Source organism: Triturus cristatus, chromosome 7, assembly GCF_964204655.1.
Source record: "Triturus cristatus chromosome 7, aTriCri1.1, whole genome shotgun sequence".
In the NCBI taxonomy this organism is placed as follows: Eukaryota; Metazoa; Chordata; class Amphibia; order Caudata; family Salamandridae; genus Triturus; species Triturus cristatus.
This window is the reverse complement of record NC_140590.1, coordinates 276,202,469-276,224,151: the sequence shown is the minus strand read 5'-3', so window position 1 is coordinate 276,224,151 and position 21,683 is coordinate 276,202,469. Positions and strand designations below refer to the sequence as shown.

General features: G+C 50.3%; 1 protein-coding gene across 3 annotated transcripts in view; it reads left to right on the top strand.

Moving 5' to 3' along the window:
* LOC146809405 (bifunctional polynucleotide phosphatase/kinase-like) overlaps positions 1 to 21,683 on the top strand; it is a 223,716-nt gene that overhangs the window by 40,161 nt on the left and 161,872 nt on the right. Inside the window, exon 1 of one of the 3 annotated variants that reach the window (XM_085616249.1) lies at positions 4,652 to 4,745. The exons of the other annotated variants lie outside the window; for them this stretch is intronic. The gene's annotated coding sequence lies outside the window, so the exon portion shown is untranslated. Of the gene's footprint in view, positions 1 to 4,651; positions 4,746 to 21,683 lie in introns of those variants that run through there. 3 annotated transcript variants of the gene reach the window in all.

The window sequence follows — 21,683 nt, the reverse complement described above, 5'->3', positions numbered from 1 at the left end:
TCTGCTCCTACCCTCTTTTTCCCTTCATGAAGCTGTGCCTTCTGCTCTCCATCAGAGCAGAGATCCAGTGCCGCGCTGACAGGCTGTCGGAGAGCCCTGTCACAACATCCTGGAATTCTTTTATAACTTAACAACAGTAGGAAATAACTTTTATAAGCCACTGTTGCTATGACATAGCTGTGAATAACCAGATTTAGTGAGATGTGGTAGTCATTTGCTTCAGACGCTGTCTTTGTACCATTAAGAATTTGGATGTTGTTTAATTTTCAGAAAATCAGATGGACAAGAAACAAATTTCTCTTCCGTGGTGGGCACCTCCAAGATTTCTTGTTCCCCATTTCAATTGCGGTTATCTTCTCTCTCCACATGTTGTCGCCCCCTCACCAGTGAAGTACTTTCAGTTCAACCTTCACTCTTGCATTAAAAATTACCTATCACACAATTGCTCTCCTCTTGCATTTTAATTCTTGCAGATTCAAACCTCTGCTGGCAGATTACAACTTTTATATCCCCGTGCAAACATTGTCTTTTTTTCCCTCAAACTTCACAGTGGGAACCTCGTTCTTCCAGTCTTTCCCTCTTTCCCTTCATTTCACTCTTTGCTTTACGCCTGCTTGATTTCTAGCACTCAAAATGTGACCACATTACTTCAGTTCTTATCAGCTCCTCCGATTATACTTGCACTTTCTCATTTTATTCAGAATTGGCTGCATAAATACAAAGCTACCCCTCAAACTGATTCTCCATGCAGCGACTCGTGTCATCACAAATACTAAAAGATTTGAGCTCATCTCACCTGTCTTACTGCCCCTCAATTCGCTTCAACTTGAACTCCTTTCTGGATATAAAACCGTGTGTATCACTTACAAGCCAGCCCATCATAACACCACTGAATAGCAGTCAGTGGAACTTCACATCTGTGATAGAAACTGAGTCCTAAGAAGTCTTGTCCTGATTAAGATTGACGCAGAGAGATGCAAGAAGACATCCACACTGAAACGTTCCTGTTAGGATGATGCATCCAAGATCTGAAATGCTTGTTCCTTTCGCATTGGAAAAACCTTGTCGACCTTAACGAGAGGCCTTGCTTAACACGACCTAAGTAAGTGTAGCCATCTTACCTAAGTCCATCTCCAAGCTATGGGAACGGCGTATGTCCCCCCGGTTGTCAGATAGAATGTTGATGACAAAAATAGCGTGTGGATGGAATATTGGGTCAAAAATATCAAGGATCAAAATATCGTGAAGGTAAGTGCAAATAGGTAAGTGTAGATGTACTATTCTTAACTCCAGATAGATGTACCTTGAAAATGTATATATACTTCTTTTTTTTTAACTTTATTTACCAGTTTCATAATAAAAAACAAAATATCGTTCCAGTGCCAAGATAATTAATAAAAGCAAATGCGTATTACATAGGTCGTATAATGCAAGACATTCAGTTCCATAGAAAGAGTGATAGTCTATTCAAACATGGTTACATTTGCACATTATGCTGACTCGCTCACTATACCTCCAATGCTTCTACCTGCGCTTCAAGCAAGACACTATGTGGGAAACAATCCTATTGTTAATATTATAGAACACGTGCCCGTGTGTGGGTAGACCTGGATTAACCAATACCCGCAGGAACCAGGCCGACATCAATTCGTACGTCAGGTTGAGAATGTGTTGTCGCTGTGTATTGTTTGAGAGGGCCCCAAATGACACGTGGGCGGAATGTGCCGGCCAGTGTGGAGGCATACAAGTCGTAGTTTAGGTTACAATATGCCATACTGTTCTGCCAGTCTTTACTCGTCTGAGCCACCCTCCTCCCCCATTTCAGTGCTATTTCCCCTTTGGCTAAGAGGAGTTCCACAGCAGTGAATTTCCGGACTGACTTCAGGATATTGTTTACATAACCCAATATGGCCACTTCCGGAGTGGGGGAAAGGGCTAAGCCTGTCATTGTCCCAAGAATGTGGTGTATGTCGGACCAGTATCTGCTGATTTTGCTGCAGGTCCAGGTAAGATGTGTAAAATCGGCATTCAGGGATTTACATTTTAGGCAGCAGTCTGATCTGTCAGGGTCTAGTTTATGGGACATCACAGGAGTGATGTAAATTCGGCACAGAACTCTGAAGTGGATACGTTTGTGGCGGCTATTCAGAGATACCGCCTTGGTTTGCAGACAGCACGCAGCCCATTGGTCATCAGTAATTGAGTGACCCAGATCTGCCTCCCATGCCTCTGCCTCCATAGCATCGTGGACTGGTACTACCTCCATACAGGATCTATATAGTTTGGAAATCAAGTGGTCCCCAGTGTCCTTGTCTATAACTATGGACAAGGGGGGGGGGGGACGGGTCGGGTTCGACGGGGTAACCAGGAATCTTGGCCCTGACTGCGGCAAGAAGTCGAGCAAGTATAAACTTGTTCATAAACAACGCCTCTGCAAACTTGTTTGTCCAAGACGGAAAAAACGTGGCCGTCGATGTATAGGTCCCCAATGGAGATCATGTTGAATCGGGAAAGGATGCGCTGCACTATCTTCTCTTCCGTGATGGGTATCCACTGTTGATTCGGGATCAGTAAACTCGGAGAGTATAGTGGCGGTGATCCCAACATCCAAACCAATTTTAGCCAAGCCCAGCTGGTTGTGGAGACCGTCTGGATGTTGAGTGGGTCTCGAGGGTAACCAAGGGGTAAGACTGTGGAAAATGTATATATACTTAAGGTAAACATGTGGAGTTTAGTATAGTAAAACTTTTTACCTGTAGAAATCTACCTTAATGCTACATCTGTCCTCGATATTCTTGACACAGTATTTAGTCCACACAATATTTTTGACTGGTTATTTTGTGTAAACACCTGGCCACCCACACCTCTGTCACTCAGATCTCACATGTTGTCTCTCATACCTCTGTAAAAACCACCTGTTCTGGATATCAATGTGTCCTCTTGCTCCATCTCTGATATTGTTAGCTGTATTTATATTATGGACCCTCTTAAATTGGCCTTAAAATTGAAATTAATAATAGCTAATGAAACTTCTTTAGTGCAGCAATAATTCATGCCGATTGCACTCAGCTCTGTAGAGCTGTATCTCATCACTGTTTTTGGAAAATCCTCTAATTCTCTGCTGTGCAGAGCTTTGAATCCCACTATATGAAAAACTAAACAAATAAGAAAAATGCAAAGCCCTTAACCTCAGATAACAGCTTACTTTACATAATAAAAGTTGCCGACCAGTGAAGGCAATGGCAGTTGAGGCTAGTTATTTCTACCATTAAGCATGCTGCGTTGTCCATATGTAGACCTTCTTCACTGCAACCCTCAAGGTCTGGAACAGTGTCGCTTAGATTTTGCTGCATTTACTTCTACTGTTAGTAGAGCTTCAAAAACCTATTAATTTTTCCTGTTTTTCAGATCTCTGTCTCTGCTGTAGAACTTTGTTTTTACATATTGTAGGTCATTTTCGTGGGATCATCTGGGGGTGGTAAGGTACATACTGCGGTCAAAAAAAGAAAGGTTTTAAGTTCTATCTCCCTTAAAAAGTTTTGCTATAGCAAAAATTGCTGACTAAAATTACATCATTCTTAACATGAAATCAGAACTTTGCTCACAATAAGGCTTTTTTGAGCTTTGGTGTAAATCCATTGATTAGCTTTTGACAAATTTAGGTGAGAAAAAAGCATTGAGCGCACTCAGAGGGGTTAAATTATAGAGCTATCTTGTCCGTTAATACAAGAACCATCTGTAGATCTCTATCAAATAAAGATTATCTGATTTTAAATTGAAAAATAAACCTACGCAATCGGACAATTTTCGTCTTTTTTTCTCATTGGCCACTAATGGAGCTGCAGCATCTTGGAGGATTCAGGCAACCTGATTAGCTGACTACAACTGAAAACACCTTTTTGTGAGGCCCATTTCTGAATGCCACACACTTTTAGAATGAATTCAGGGAATATGGTTTTACATTTTGAACTTCAGTCAGCAGATCTATATTTCGGTTTACATCGGATATCACTGTTTTTATTCTTTACGCACAATGAGAGAAATCGGCAAAGGCATAGCAGATACAACTCAGGGACCCCATACCCAAATACCAGGCCACAAATGCACTTATTTGGAGGATGTCGCACACCCCTTCCTCCGAAGCTACACCTCTACCAGTTCCAACCTAATGTAAAATCTCTGCCATATAAATGTCAGGAGGTTTGGACTATAATAAGGACATGGAAGAACATGGTTTAACGTGATGATTTATGTTTGGATCAAACAAGGAGGGACAAAAGGTTGGACCTAGTGTATAGTAACTTAAGTAAAGCCATGGATGTATAAGTTAAAGTTACCCCCCTCCCCCCGCCAGAGATAGAAAAACATAAAAGTGTAAAGATATTATAGCAAACTTCTATTGACAGAAATTACTTCTCATTATCAGCTTGAGGTGGTGTTATGGCACAGTGGTTTTGTGAAAAATAATGTGCACAAAAAGTGGAAATAAAGACAAAATTCAGTAACAAACCATAGTATGTCCAAGATATGAGATATCACATATAATTCTTAATGCAGGACGCTGCGCAACGAGGGTGTGAACCTTGACCTGTTCTCAGGCCAGGACGCTCCCCCCACCGCCCCAGCGTTCCCTGTTGATGCTGTGTCCTCTGGCTGCTGCCCCTCGCTGCTGCCGGGAGTTCGAGGCCCTCCTCCACCCGCAGGCTCCCGCCTGCGCCTCATCCCTGGTGGCCCAGTGGTGGGCGGTAAGTATTCGGTCTGATCTGCTGCCTGTCTCCCGTATTTGTAGTGTATTTGTTGCCTGTTTTCTCTGTGCGCTGCCTTAGTGACTGTTTTTTGTATTCTTATCGTATTTGTTGTCTGTTTCCTTCTGCTGTGCTCCCCACATTCCTTTCCCGCCGCTGCGTCCCCTGCGGCCCCACCCCCCCTCCTCTCCCATTCGCTTCTTGCCACCCGCCTCCCAGCTACTCCTCCCTCCCTCCACCCCTTCTTAATGCAGGACGCTGCGCGGGAGCGCAGCGGGCGCACCGCTGTGTGCCGGATGCACGCCAGAGGCAAGCCCGTCTGCGCCCGTCTGTGTGTGGACCGCGCCCCGCGCCAGAACCCCTGGATCCCGCGCACCCCACCACACCATACGTAGCGTCAGCTACGACGCCGACTCCCTCCACGCTCTCAACACTGGCCGAGACCAATGCTGCAACCAGGCCGACCCGAAACGCACCCACGGACTCTTTTCCTGCCGCAGCTTCACCTGCGACAGAACCACCAAACCATCAAGGACCAGACCCAACCACCGCCGCTGCATACTCCTCAACACCCGCTCCGCACGCAAACACGCCATTGAGCTCTGGGACCTGCTCGACGCCACTGCCCCGGACATAGCCTTCCTGACCAAAACGTGGTGGAACGACTTCTCTGCTCCAGACATCGCCATTGCCATCCCAGACGGCTACAAGATCTCCCGCAGGGACCGCGCCAACGGCATCGGAGGAGGAATTGCCATCGTTCACAGGTCCACCCTCAAGGTCACAACCCACACAGATGACACCCTCAACGCCGCCGAACACCTGCACTTCCGGATCCACACCGACCCCAACACCACCCTCAGAGGAACGCTAGTCTACAGACCCCCCGGACTCCGGGCCCAGTTTAACGACTCTATCGCCGACCTCGCCAGCACCCACACACTCGCCTCCACGGACTACATCCTCCTCGGGGACCTGAACTTCCACCTCGAGAACAACAACGACGTCAACTCCACCACGCTGATCGCCAACCTCTGCCTCAGACAACTCGTCACTGCACCCACCCACGCCGCCGGCCACACGCTGGATGCCGTCTTCTCCACAAGCACCCACGTCCCCTTCAACCACACCACCGAACCCCACTGGACCGACCACCGCTGCATTCACTTCACCGTCAAAAAACCAACCACGCACCACCGCACCCAACAGCTGCCTCGCCGCGGCTGGAGCAAAGTCACCGAAGACCAGCTGCTCACCATCCTCTCCCAGAACCCACCCACCGACCCCACCAACCCAGATGCCGCAGCCCGCAACCTCAGACAGTGGATCGACGACTGTGTCAACACCCTCGCCCCACTGAAGAAACCCTCCAACTGCCACGCCAACAAGAGAGCCACCTGGTTCACCGACGAGCTCCTGGTTTCCAAGCGCGCATGCCGGAAACTGGAGAAGAAATGGCTCCACGAACGTACACCGGACAACCATGCAGCCCACAAGGAGCCACCCGCAGACACCACCACCTCATCAGATCAGCCAAGAGGTCCTCCTTCAAAGACCGCCTGGATAACAACGCACACGACAGCAAAGAGGTCTTCCGCATCGTTAAAGAACTATCCAACCCCAGCGCCAACACCAACGACATCCCGCCCTCACAGGAACTGTGCGACTCACTGGCCATCTTCTTCCACCGCAAGATCGCTGACATCCACGACCGTTTCAACACCACGACCGACCCGACCACGCCAGACTCTACCCCTCCTTCGAACACCAACAACGCCAACCGCCTTACCTCCTGGTCCAACGTCAGCAACGACGAGACACGCAAGGTCATGAACTCCATCAACTCAGGATCTCCGACAGACCCGTGCCCACACCACATATTCAACAAGGCAGACGCAGCCATCGCCCCCCAACTATGGAAGGTCATCAACATCTCCTTCGAAACAGCGACATTCCCGGAAAGCTGGAAGCACGCCGAAATCAACGCCCTCCTCAAGAAGCCCAAGGCGGACCCCAAGGACCTCAAGAACTTCCGGCCCATCTCCCTGCTCCCGTTCTCGGCGAAGGTCATGGAGAAAATCGTCAACATGCAACTGACCCGCCACCTCGAACAACATACTGGACCCGTCCCAATCCGGATTCAGACGAAACCACAGCACCGAGACTGCCCTCATCGCCGCCACAGACGACATCAGGCGCCAATTAGACAACGGCGAAACATCAGCCCTCATCCTCCTAGACCTCTCGGCCGCCTTCGACACGGTCTGCCATCGCACTCTAAAAACTCTCCTCCAAGAAGCCGGTATCCAAGAGAAGGCCCTCGACTGGACCACAACCTTACTCTCCGACAGATCCCAGAGCGTCCGACTCCCACCCTTCCGATCCAAAGCCACCGACATCATCTACGGCGTCCCCCAGGACTCCTCCCTCAGCCCAACGCTCTTCAACATCTACATGGCCCCCCTCGCACAAATGGCCCGCCACCACAACCTCAACATCATATCCTACGCCGACGACACTCAGCTCATCCTCTCCCTCACCAAGGACCCACGCACCGCCAAAACCAACATCCACGACGGAATGAAGGCCATCGCCGACTGGATGAGGAGCAGCCGGCTGAAACTAAACTCGGACAAGACGGAGGTCCTTATCCTCGGACCCAATCCGTCGGCCTGGGACGATTTCTGGTGGCCGACCACTCTTGGGACAGCACCGACACCCACCGACCACGCATGCAATCTAGGATTCATCCTCGACTCCTCCCTCTCCATGTCCAAACAGGTCAACGCCGTCTCCTCCTCCTGCTACAACACCCTCCGCAGGATCTACAAGTGGATCCCGACCTTAACAAGAAGAACGGTGACACAGGCCCTCGTCAGCAGCAGGCAGGACTACGGCAACGCACTCTACGCCGGAATCCCAGCCAAACACCTACGACGACTACAGCGCATCCAAATGCCTCCGCCCGACTGATCGTCAACGTCCCCCGCCGCAGCCACATCACCCCCCCACCTGACAAACCTACACTGGCTCCCCGTCGACAAGAGGATCACCTTCAAACTCTTCACCCACGCACACAAAGCACTCCACAACACCGGACCAGCCTACCTGAACAGCAGACTCAGCTTCAACACCCCCACCCGCCAGCTCCGCTCCGCCAGCCTCGCACTCGCCGCCGTCCCCCTCATCCAACGAACAACCTCCGGCAGCAGATCCTTCTCCTACCTCGCCGCCAATACCTGGAACACCCTACCTACCCAGCTACGGCAGACCGAAGACCTACTCGCCTTCAGAAGACTCCTCAAGACCTGGCTCTTCAAACAGTAGCGCAACTCCCCCCCCCCCCCTCCCCCCCTCCCCCCCCCCTCAGCGCCTTGAGACCCTCACGGGTAAGTAGCGCGCTTTACAAATACCATGATTGATTGATTGATATAATTCAGGTGTATCTCCAAGGACCGGAGGACAGGGACAATCCAGTAAAGTGAATAAGCCATAGTAATGGTGTGGACTGGGAATGTTCAGAACAACGAAGAGCCATTTCTTTCTAAAATCTGTAGAAGGGAAGAAAAGGAAAAGCTGGACTATAAAATGGGAGAAGAGTACTCATGTTAAGGCTTAAGAAAACCTGGTGTATAAAATAAATAGAAAGCCAAAGAAACCAAAATTTAACATACCTTGAATCAAGGCCTGCGAGAATCTATACAGAGGGAAAGTAAGTGGATGCAAGATGGCATTGGTGTAGGATGCTCCCATCCGGATTTGTAGTAACTTTTTTTCCTGCTACATAGATCTTCCATTTCACTCTTTCGTCGGGGATAGCCATGTTTGAGTCTGCTGAATGGAAAATTATGGCTGAGTAGGGGGAAACCTTCCTTCATATGCAGTATTTAGGTCTCGCTGAGACAGCAAAAGCTGTCTCTTTGAGACATTTTGTAAGTGGGTTTTCAAAGTGCTTCCCCTGGCATAGAGCTACAGTGCACGAGGCGTGCACGCGCGCAAAGCAACCATATGGCTTCACGTCGCTCTCCCTCGTAGTCCCTCTCCGCCCCCTTCCCTGCTGCTATTTCACACCAGTTTTCATCAGAACTCCTGCTTCTCTCCCCCACCCCCCCACTATCGCGTCTCGCGCGTCCAATGCTTGTTCATTCTGTTTCATGTAACACGTACTGGGAAATTCGGCTCCGCTGGCTGCGAGCCAATTCCTTAACCACTGGGAGTCGAGTGCCCCCCCCCCCCCCCCCCCCCATCAGTGGGCCCCTCCCCTCCACGGCGCCTCGCCTGACGTACTTTGCGGGGCGCACTAGGCTCCAGCACAGACTTTCAATTCTGGCTCCAGTGGTAGTGCTATTGTCTGCTTCCCTCTCCTTCATCGAGTCATGGATTAGAGCATAAGAACATAGGGGCTTCGCCTCACCGACAAAAAAATATAATCAGGTTTAAATTTGTCTTCACGGTGACTTTATATCAAGACCCGCCGTCCGCCGCTATCGCCAGGTCCAGGTTAGAAAAGAGACGCTAAAAAAATACCATAGTTTTAACTGTGTTTGCTTTGCGCGCGTAGCTTTTCGGCACGTCTTAAACATATATTTTTTTGAACCGCCGAGGAGAGCGCACATCCTTACCGTAGCCGCTTGAGACCACATAATTACTCATTCGCTACTACTTATAACAGCGGGGTTTTGTTTACCGCTTAATAGGACACTACTACGCTTTCTAGGCACTGTAAATACTGGGTATATTTATGACTCACTTTTTACCTACCTCGCAAGGACTGAGGTTCCATTAGCATGTAAATCACTATTAATTGGTCTTCTGCCTGGGCCGGAACGCTCCCGGCTGCGCTGCCGACTTTGGTGCAGGAAACCAGGGTTCGAGCCTCGGGGTCGCGTCCACATCCTGTGATTCTGGGCAAATCACTTCATCTCCCCGTGCCTGAATATATAATGTAAATACGGTGCTCATGTACAGCGCTCCAATACCTTCGGTTCGAGTTTGCGCTATATAAAAGATGCAGAAAAAAAAAATTACCCAATGTGACCAGTTCGAAAAGCTTTGCTGTTTTTCCATGGGGGTCTCGCAGTCCTGATGGGACAGGACCCTCTCACAAAGGTTATAAGCGAGAACTTACAACGAAGTCCTGTGCTTGATACTGGCTTCAATCTGAGTGAGAATGGCTTGGATTCGCCTTCAGGTCAGAGTCGGATACCAAATTACAGGTTCTACCAGTGGGACGAAGAAACTCTAGATATTCGAGTGGATGACGACTTGTGCTTAAAGGCAGGAACATTTATTTTACTTGAATTTTATAACTTTTGTGCTGATCCAAGTAAACTTGGAGATCGAACAGTAAATTAGCCCTTAATAGAAGTCAGTGGCTGGTCGCCACCGTGTAAGGGGGAGGGGCATGTGCTTGTAAGAGACCACGGAAAACATAAGTGCACAAAGACAATGGACGTTCCGGAGTATGTGGCAGGCCCACTGGTGTAAGATTATGCGGTTAAGTTACGTTGGCACCGCATGTGTGTGTTTTAAAACCACAATCATCTCGAAGTACAAACGCAAAGTATTCACTGTTGGGTCTGAGGCATGCTTGAAGGGTACATGCGCATCACAATATGTGGAGGTTACATGGCTGCTGCAGGCCTTGTGGTATTACGGTGTGTCGACGAAGCAAAAAGCGATCATGGGTCTCAGACAGCACGCTTGTGAGTTCTAAGAGTCCACTCATGGGTGGAACAGCTCCCCTGCAATGGATGGCCAGCCATGCATGGAATACCGTCAGGGAGGTTCCTCTGACGCTATTTGTGACAGCATTTGCGAAGGTCATAAGGGGAGCAACAGATAATAAAGCTCGATTCAAAACCTTAAAAGATTATTTTTTTAAACTTTTGAATTTCGGGTTTAAACGTAAATGTCATTGAAGTGTTTTGAATTATATATGAACATTAATCAGAGCGCCTAAGATACACAGGCGGCAAGCAGCGCTTTATAAAACTCCTACACAAACAAACAGTAGTATCCCTTCTCGGTGATCTAGAAACCCTTCCTCCCTTCTACCATCACTGAACTCTACAAAACGGCAGATTGTAAAATCGCCTCTCTTCTCTGCGAGCGATGCTACAAAGGACTGGAGCAGCGGGAGGAACAGACAAGAGCCGTGCGCAGTCTGCAGCCAGGACACCTTGTATAGCAGGCCTGTCTGGGACTCAAGGCAACCACTTAACTCTTCCTCCTGTCCCTGATAAAGTCACCAATCACCAGAGTCGCTCTGTCAGCCCTGCGCGAGGTGACGTGCACGAAACGTCCACCTCAACCTCCTAAATTAGCAATTAGGCGATGCAAGTCTATCTATCCTGCATACAACTCGAAGCCAAGACATGAGCCTCCTTCAAAAAAGAAGTAAAAATGCATCTAATTAACAAATTCACATCCTAAGACTTTAAATCATACGCGACTGTTAGCAACATAATCCTATCTACCACTGTCTACCTCTTTTTGTATTGAATGTCGATTATTGAATGTATGTATATTACCCCCCAACCATCTAACGTTTCTGAACGATGTAATGCAAAGCACTCTGATACCCTCTAGGATCATGTTCGCGTTATATAAAACTTTATAAACTGTATAGGAGAGGTTGACAAATCAATATTGTCACACAAATGCATATTATACCTCCTTCAACCATTTTGGAATTCCTTGCCAAAACTTTTGTGTAGCATGTTAACATGATTATATACTGTGCTTAGTGCTGCTGAGTCAGCTGCAAGAACCACTGACAATGACTGAAGTACGAGTTTGTACTCATCGCGAAAAGCATGTGTGTGTTGAGCATTAAGCGGAGCGTTGTGTTTTGCTAGTGTAATATTACTTAAGCAATGCTTCCAAACATACACAGACGCAGTGGGTGGCAGGAGATCATTACGCACAGTCTTCTTCATAACAATGCCTTGGCGTGTGAGGACCTCTGCGCCTGTTTCTGACTCCTGTTTTTACTTCTACTGTTTGTTTGAACCATTCTCCGGTCCAGTTATCCACAGGTAGCCTGCTGACTGCAAAGGAGCTATAACACGATGCTGCCATGCTCCTCAGCGTCAAACTCCGCTGTATATGAATGCATGTTTTGTACATGTCCAGTTATGGTATTCTGGTAGTCTTGAAGTCTTTGAAGTGAAAGTAGGCTGCTAGGCCACTGCAGAGGTCAGGTATGGACAGCTTAGAAAACATTGCAAGAATGTATGAACACAAATCCAACTGCAGTGCCGAGCTTTTTCAAAGTATGTTATAAAAACAGAATTATGAGAGCGACTTTTTATGGCTTGAAAAAAATGGATTTCTAGTTACAGGCTTCTTTTTCTGACATTCTGTGTAATTAGCTCTCACTGTTCACAAGCTGCTAATCGCACAGCAACAGATAGTCTTCCACCTCGTGCACAAATCTCAGGTTATTTCAGAATTCATGGTATTCAACGCACAAGGGTCCAGACAAGGGTAGCGAGCCGTTCAGTTGTGGGTTGCTGATTCGTAACTAACTCTGGGTTTGCCATCCTTGGAAGGCTGAGAGTGTCTTGCCAAGACTGGAACTCATAATACGCCGATGTCAGCAGTGAGCGTTTAACTCCTTGAATTAACTGGCTGTCAGGTGCAGAACACTTTGTGTTACAAGTTAAGAAAGGTGCATCTCACTCCCAGAATGCATTGCTTATTCGGTAAAGGCCCCTGACATGGAATAATCTGGTGAGGCTGCCTTTGTAATCACTTGTGATGATTTGATGCACACACTAGTGACTATTGTGAGAAAACTAAAATTCACTTTGCACGCTTATGCAGTGTTCTAATTGTAAACGTTCTATGTCCGTAATTAGTAAAATATATTTCACATTTGTATTCCCTTTTCTCTTCATAGAGTACTCTTATTTAAAATGTTTTCCCTTCCTGCTGCCACCTTGTGGCAGTATTGAATATTATTACTCTTGCCTGGATTGTAAAGGTATACCCGTAGAAGTGCAGGTAGGTGCTGGAAAAGCAGGCCGGATGTTTGTGAATAGCCACAAATGTGTCTCACTCACCCTTTTCCACTGCATTGTCTTTAACTCGGTGTTGGCATTACCCTGAGAAGGCTCGTCTACTCATCTTAGTGTCACGTACAAATGTAAAGGTTGCCTGTACATAGTGTGACATGTTTTTGCCTGATCACCCGATCACGAACTTTTTAAATGTAGACATTCCACCACTGGGACAGGCAGATAGAAGTTGCCAGCATTGACAGGACAAAAAACAACCTCAAGACATTATTTATTGTTAATACTTTTTTAATATGGTCATTCAGTTGTACATAATGCTTTCTTGGTCATAATCAAGGTAATTAAAATGCTTTTGACACTTCTTTATTATAACTTTTCAGCATGATGCAGACTTCTGACAGCACAGCTTAAAGACACAGGAAAAGTCAATATCTCTAGCTAAACACTTATAAGGTCCCAAAGGCGAGACCTGTTGGCTATGCCAATGCTTGTTTTAAATGCTGGAGAGCCATGTAATGATTAGGGTTAGGGAACATTATGAATGGATGCGGCCAACAGCCCTCCAATCCTAGTTTGCCTTCACAAAGAAAATCCCTTTCTTGATTGATTTGAGCTTCAGCTTGGGAAGAAAAAGAGAGGCCTTTACCGAGTCTATCACAAACTCTATAGCTTGGCTCATCTAAGATAGGATCAAAACAGACTTCTGTTGATTGATCATAAACCTACATTCAGCAACAGTGAGACAATCATTCCTAATTGAATCACCAAAGACTTCTTCTAGTGAGACATATTCAACTTGTCGACAAGATGTACAACTATCCGAATTCCCCAGGACTTTTACAGGGCCCTCACTGGCTTGAGAAGCAGCCAGAGGCATAAAGCATCAATGCGCTGCGGATACACTGAGAAGGAGCATTTTGAACTAATTCTTTATCAGTTTTCGGATGAAGACCAACTGTCTCAAACTCAACACCAACACCAACTAGACAGAAGTCATGATCGTCGGGAGGAACACCTCCCCGTGGTACTCCACTTGATGGCTGGCTGAACTAGGACCCACCCCCATCTCCCACGCCAACAACCTCTGGATCATCAGTGACGGCAAACTCGACATGACCGCCCAAGTCAATGCTGTTTCAGCTTCCTGCTTCCACACCCTCAAGATACTGAGGAAAATCCTTAAATAACTCCAGAGAGGCACCTGGAGACCCATCACACTTGCCCTCATTACAAGCAAACTGGACTACAGGAAGACTCTATGCCGGCATCAGTTAACAGCTCACCAGGCACCTACAAATCATTTTGAACTTGTCAGTCAGAATCAGCATCAAATTCACCATCAATAACCTCAATATGACCAAAACCCCCACAGTTGAATGGGGGTCTGCAAGGAGCTGGAATGATACCAATAAAAGTCTATTTCTCAAGACACTGACCAACACAGTCCCGCACAACCCGTTATCTATCGACCTTAGGGAGAAAAAATTAACAGCTTGGTAGCTAGTAATGAACATGCACCCCTCAGGAAAATACACTTAGACCGATGCCACAAAGCACATAGATGGTTCTCCAAGAACTAAAAGCTCTAAAATGATCCCTTAGGCAATCTGAAAGGAGGTGGAGATGCAATACCTACCTGAGGGAAAATGCAATTACCTAGCCATTAAAAAATTACAAAAAAGCTATTCTGACTACAAAAGCCGCACATTTCTTTTCGAAAATTGTGACCTCTACTAACCGGTCAAAAGAAATTTTCACAATTGTTTTTTTGGATAAATTTTTATTGATTTTGCTGAAAGAAAACACCAGCCATTCAGCACTACACCATGAAAATCTAGGATTACATAGAAGAATTTGCGCTACCCGGTTTACAGACCCTGGTAAAAGCAAAACCGCATGAATTTGGACAATCCATTTATGACTAGACCGCACCCCCTAACCATTTCCCCCAGACTCTACGATACTACTTGGGACACCCACGTGCCTCATACATGACTTTCTCCTGTGTGGCGCACCAGTCCACCCCAGTCTGCCATCGCCCAACATTCGGGGGTTCAAGACATTTCCAGGAGGCCGCAATGTCCCTCTTGGCAACCACCATAGCTGTAGTGTAATACAATTTCTCATTCCGAGACCCATCCAACCCATCTGTGATGCCCAGGATCGCGTGCTTTGGGTCATGGGGGACCTCCCATCCTAAGACCTCAGTTCTTCCTCGATTTTTATCCCCCCAGAACCGCGTCAGGCGGGGGCAAGTCCATATCATATGGAGGAAGTCAGCTGGGTCGTGGTCACACCTAGTACAAGCAGAGGTCGGGCTGAACCCTGCCCGATGAAGGCGCACCGGGGTGAGGTATGCGGCATGTAAGTAATAGAGGTGCACCAAGCGCAGCCTAGCGGATGCGGAGATCGTTCTGGGGGCAATAAGGGCATCACGCCAATCCTCTTACTCCAAGGTGCCCCCCCAATCCTCCCACTGAGCCCGCAGTCGGTCTAGGGAAGTGGGGGTATTGTTGATCAGTGTATGCTAAATGCGGGAGATGCCACCCTTCCCCAGGCCTCCGAACATAGGGAAGCTGTGTACCTGTTGTGAGGTGCATGTGGAGGGCATGTCGCAGATGCCTATAGAATTGTGATTGATGCAGTGAGTATCTGTTCTGGAGGTCGCTGAAGGATCGCATGTGGTCCCCCACCCATACATCGCCTAATTGTGAAATACCTATAAGGTCCCAAGCCCTGAAGCCCTGCAATTCATTAACCGCTTATAGCCAGGTCCTCTGCCACAAGGGTGTACATTGGGTCAGTGTGTGTGTCCATTTGGTGTGCCGCAGTGCAGCCCACCAGGCCAGTAACACAGAGCGTGTCACCTCTGGTAGACGAGAAGGAATAGGGGCCCCATACAACATGGATTGAATCCTGGCGAGGCCCAATTCCCCCTATTTGAGCCTGTAAGCCGGGTCAGACCATCCCCCGTTGAACCAATCGTGTATGGAGAGAAGTCGCGTGGCAAGATAATACAGTAAAGCTGAGTCATCCCTAGACCCCCGTCGAACGAGGGGATCCTACAGACATTTAGTGCCAGTCGGGACCTACCCTTCCCCCACAGGAACTTGTTGGCCACACTATCCAGTAAGCGGAACCAGGCCCTGGGAAAGCACATGGGGGTGTTTTGGAGAAAGTATAGGAATAGGGGAAGCACCATCATTTTTAAGAAGGCAACCCTCCCCATGGGGTTCAGGGGCAATGACTGCCACTTCTGGAGGTCCGCCTTGGCCCGTTTCACTAGGGGAGTTATGTTGAGAGCCCAGCTAAGCTCGGGGAGCAAGGTCATCCATATCCCCAGGTATTTGAAGAATTGACGGCGAAGAGGTATATTGGGTGCCAGTCGAAACACTCGCGAGATAGGTGGAGGGGAACCAGAACCGATTTGTCAGGGTTCAACCGGAGGCCAGAGGCCCGTTCGAAGGAATGCAGAATGCGGAGACAATGGGGGCCTGACTGGGCGGGATATGCTAAAGAGATGAGGACGTCATCTGCATAGAGGGCAATTTTGTCTGACTTGGTGTTGGTCCATTCCCATCCCCGCACACGCTCGCATGACCGCATCAGGGACGCCAAGGGCTCCATCACCAATGCAACGAGAGAGTAGGGGGAAGAGGGGACAACCCTGCCTAGTTCCCCTGCAAACCGAGAAGGGTTTTGACAGGACCCCATTCGCCAGGACACAAGTCCAAGGGTGGGCATAAAGAACCTTAACCATGGCCCGAAAGGGGGGACCGAGTCCCATCTTGTCAAGGACATCCTCCAGAAACCCCGAATCCACCGAATCAAAGGCCCTCTCAAAGTCTACTCTCAAGATACGGGGTAAGGAGATGGCGGTGGTCCAATGTTGAATGCAGACTACGGAGACAGTGCCGGGTGCCGAGGGAGGGCATGAACCCGCACTGGTCAAGATGAACCAGTGTGGACAGATGGGGTTTGAGCTGCTGGGCGAGGATTGTGGCGAACAGTTTAACCTCGGTATTAATGAGGGAGATAGGGCGGTAGTCTGTACAATGTGATGAGGGCGGCTGGGATTGGGAAGAACCACAATGGTGGCCATGTCCGTCTCCTGAGGGAAGGAGCCTTTTTCAACAGCTTCCCGAAACAGTTCTGCAAGATGGGGGGGTAAGAATATCCCGATAGTGCACGTAGTACTCTTGGGGAGGCCGTCCGGACCCGGCGTCTTGCCGGAGGAAATAAGGGCAATCGCTTCCCCAATCTCCTCACTGGTAATGGGGCGGTCTAGATCAGCTTAAGTAACAGGGAAGACAGCTACTCCCGACCTCCAGCAGGTCCGCAAGAGAAAGGGTTGGAGTTTTAACCTCGTATAGTTGGTGATAGTAGGTGGCATGGCACGGGCCATCTCCGCTGGGAAACGGCACATTGAACCATCCTGCGCCATGATCTCGGGAATTATATGTTTTGCCCTAGGGTAAGTGGTTAGGTGGTGGAAGAGTGAGCCATTCTTGTTGCCCCAACCATATACCCTGGCCACGGAGGAGCGCCAAATGAGTTTGGCCGCTTTCAGCGACAACTGCTTGATCTCTGAGTGGAGCCGGGTAAGAGGTCTCGCATCGGAAGCGTCTGGGGATCGGGAAGAGGCACGCTCAAGGCGAAGGGCTTGTGCTTCCCATTTAGTAATTTGTTCCAATTGGGCCTGTTGCTGGAGCTTGAGTTGGCCATTGGCAACCCCCTCTAATCGTGGCCTTGCCCGCCTCCCACAGGGTCTCCGGGGAGGAGAAGGATCCTTCCTTAGAAAGAAAGGAGTGTTTAAGTTCCCGCCCCACTACCTTCAGAAACTCCCTATCCTTAAGGAAGCAAGCGTTTAGCCTCCTTGTTTGCTGCATAGATGTGGGGGGAGGGCCTGTGCGAAGCATTATTGGGGAATGGTCGGAGATACCTCGTGGGAGGAGTGTGACATCCTGAATCAAGAGGCAATCCGTCAATGGAACGAAGATAGCATCAATGTGTGCTTGTGTGTGGTGCGCCGCTGAGGTGTGTGTGAATTGTTTAGAATGTGGGTGCCATATACGCCATGCATCACATATACCCAATGATCCGGACCAGGTCGTCAGTTGTTTTGCCTGTGCGATTCTACTAGGGGAAGGGGGGCCGGTTGTATCAAGGTCAGGTGAGAAGACCGCTTTAAAGTCGCCCCGAGGAATGTGGGACCCAGGGGTAGGGATGCCAAGAGGTCAGCAGATTTGGTGAGGGTCATCGTCAACATTGATGGAGGAGAGTAGAGTGACACAAGATTGAGGGGGCTATCGTTTAACGTGCCACTAAGGGCCACGAAGGTGCCCTGGGCATCAAGGATTGTCTGCACAAGGGGAAGGGAGCGTTTCACCAGGATCGCCACCCCTCTGGAACATCGAATGAAACCCGAATGCCAAATCCTGTCATAGCGGTAGCGTGCCAAAAGGGGGCAGTGATTACCCATCAGATGGGTTTCTTGTAACAGTAGAATGTCCACCCCAAGGCGTTGGGCATATCGTAAGACAGCCATGCACTTAAAATGGTCCAGGAGGCCATTAACATTACAGGACATGATGCACAGAGAAGTGCCTAATGAAGGTGTGTCAGGCATAGTGGCGGGTGTAGCAGCGTGGCAGTAAGTCCCAAAGGGGAGGTCTGGTAGCGAAGAGGGACGTCAGAAGGCCCAGCGAGGTGTCTGAAGGGAAGTCTGCGTGTCCCACTGGGTGCGAGTCAGGGTGCCATGTGAGTGCTGGTGCGACAAAACTAAAGAACAAAGGAAACAAAACTAATGTAAAAACTCGGGACAACGGTCCCAACCCCGTCTCTCCCACACTCCCCACCCTACACTTCAGGAATGGAAGCATCTGTCGCCCTAACAATAAACAAGTGAAAGAACAACCAAACTAAAACGCTTGGGAATGGGAAAGCGTGGAGGACCCCTCCTCATGATAGGATGTGCATAAACTAGTCCATCAGGAAGAAAGGAATATTACGAGTCTAAGCACGGCCTCCGGCTGCATAGCCAAGCCCGGCAGGCAGAGACGAGTTCAAGCGGGGTCTCTCAAGAGCATCGGGCTACGTGAAAGATCTGTGTGTGGGAGATCAAGCAAAGAGGGCCAGGGCGAAGCACCTCCGCGGTCCAGGGAGCTGGATGAGCCAGAGCGCCTCCCGGCTGAGGATTCTTTAGAGAGCAGTATTGGTTGTCGGGAGTGGCCCGATGGGAAGTCCGACTGGGCCCGCCTCTGCCCGCGGCACCTGCGGAAGCGGTTGCGTTGAGGCTGGGGAGCGAAAGGTTTGGGATGGACGAGTCAACCAGCCGCCCCCCCACCCCAGTGGGGGGGCGGCTGGTTGACTGGTGGGGAGTTCGGTTATCAGTTCGCAGAGGGCGCTCCTCAGTCGCCCAGGTCCAGGTCTCTGTAAGAGTGTCAAAGAATAAGGTCTTGTTAGCAAACACCACTCGCAGGCGTGCTGGAAAAGGAGCCGATACTGGATGTTAAGTGCCCTCAGTTTTTGTTTAACTTCACCGAAGGAGCGGCGCTGACCCTGGACCTCACGGGTATAATCCGGGAAGATCATGATTGCGCGGTTTTCGTAGTGGAGCCGCTGCTGTTTGCGGGCTTCAGACAGTATGGCGTCGCGATCCTTGAAATTAAGAACCCGCATTATGACTGGTCGGGGGACCGCACCCGGTGGGGGTTTAGGGGCGAGGGACCGGTGGGCCCGCTCAATCGTGAACCATGGAGAGAGAGCCCTCAGGGACCCACGACCGCAGCCACTTTTCCAGGAAGTACCCCGTGCGGCCCTGCTCTGCTCTGTCCGGGAAGCCCACCAGGCGGAGCTTGTTGCGCCGGGACCTATTTTCTGCATCCTCCGCCCGGCGATGCAATTCCTGATTGTGCGACTTTAGATGGGCCACCTGTCCCTTAAGTTGCTGGACAAGTCCTCTACGGCGGAGATTCGGGTCTCCTTAATCCGGGCTTTGGCGTTCCGGAAGTCCTGCCGGATGAGAGTCATTTCCACTCGCACCTCCGCGATCTTGCCTTCCACCGAGGTTTGTGAGGCATGGATGGCTTGTAAGATAGTGGACAAGTGCTCAGACGGTGGAGGTTCTTGTTCAGCGGCACCCCCGGTCACCCCCACATCTGAGGTGGTGAAACGATTCATTTTTGTTTGGATGGCAGGGGTCTTTGCCGATCTGTACGTTCTGCCCATGGTGACACTCCGTGGAGCAGTGGAGTCTCAGAATCCCCGCAGGTGGACCCCACTGTGAGGGGTTGACAGATCTCTACGGATGGGGCAAGATCAGGCAGGGGGAGCAGCCAGTGCAGAGGTGTAGATCGAATCAGTCCGTCGCCGCCCGATATGTGCGGCCGACTCCGCTTCTCCGGACAGGATGGCCCTTCAGGAGCACTTGAACCAAGGCCCGCAGGTAGGTCCCCGCCCGCCAGGGCCACAGAGCGCTCCGCCCAGGTGATAGTAGGAGGGCCAACAGGCAGCTTCACCCCTTTAGGCCGCAACTCCAGCGGCCAATGTTACGGGGCCACGCTAGAACCACAGCCCCACCAAGAGGAGCCCGGGAACACAGGAGACACAGGACGGGGACCACCGATGAGGGCCCTCACACTCAGTCGGGCGCCGCTCGATGTGCGCAGCCGACAACCCCTATTGTCGGGTCTACGGTCGTTGGCGTGATGAGCGTGAGACCAGGATGTAGGGCATGGCCAGGGAGGGTTCCCACCCATGCCCGCTCCAGCACAGTCCTCAAACAAATGGCTGTAGGCCGAGACCAAAGAGGCGGATGAGGTGTCCAGTCACGGGCCTCCCGCCGCTCGATTTATGCGGCCGAAGGTCTTCCCCGGGTCATCCCCAGCCCAGGGACCACTGCGTGGCATGGAGCTTCGGCTTGAGGTGCTCACAGGGCCTGGGGGAACCTGTCCAGGTATCACCCGGCCCGGGGAGTGGGGGAGGGGGGAAAGAGAGGCCTGACCAGGCCAGATGGTAGACGGGACCACCCGGGGCCAGCCCCAACCCCAGGTGGCCTCCCGCATGCACGGGGGGCCCTCAAGTAAATGTCCCCGGATCCCCACCGCCGCTGGGACTCACCTGCTCTGTAGGTCATCACACCACGATCTCAGGGTCATTGGAGACTCCTCGTGGTGCACAGGAGGTCGCAGCCGCTGTCTCCAGCTCCCGCTGCCCGATGTAGCGGCCGGTGTCGCGGCCACGCAGCTGGGGGGGGCCGGGGCACAAGTGGGACTCTTGCCGCAGGAGTGGGCCACCGGATCACTGCACACCGGGCCCACCTCTTCTAGCGCCGGCAGGGGAGAACAGGAGGCAGGGAGTAGGAGTCGGGCGCCACCCCGGGCCAGCAGTCACTCCCAAGCTCGTCTGCAGCGGAAGAGCCTCCCCGCTCGTCCCAAAGACCGATTACAGGGCCAGGCGGAGCGCTCAGAGGGCGCCCAGCACAGCAGTCAGTGGGAGGGAGCCGCTATCTTGACTGCGAGGCACGGCGGGCCGGTCCACAGCAGCGGGGCGACGAGGTTCAAAGCTCTGCACTCCCAGGGGGTCAGCCAACGATACTACGCCAGGTGAGCTGCAAATTTCAGAGCAGGCTTGTTTATCGTGAGGATTACGGGGGGATGGGGGAGGGTTCCGGGAGCACCCTCAAGGTGCGTCCACCATCATGGCTTGGCAAGCCACGCCCTCTCTCAATTGTTAATGAACTGTCCAATAGGGACAGACTGACAATACGCCCTCTCAAACCTTATGCGACTCCTTGAACATCTTTTTTATCAACAAAATTCAGCAATTAAGGCTAGCATTCCTACATGCCCTACCCCTGAGGCATGTTCGACTACGCAAACAAACCCTCACACCATTTAACAAATACCGACAA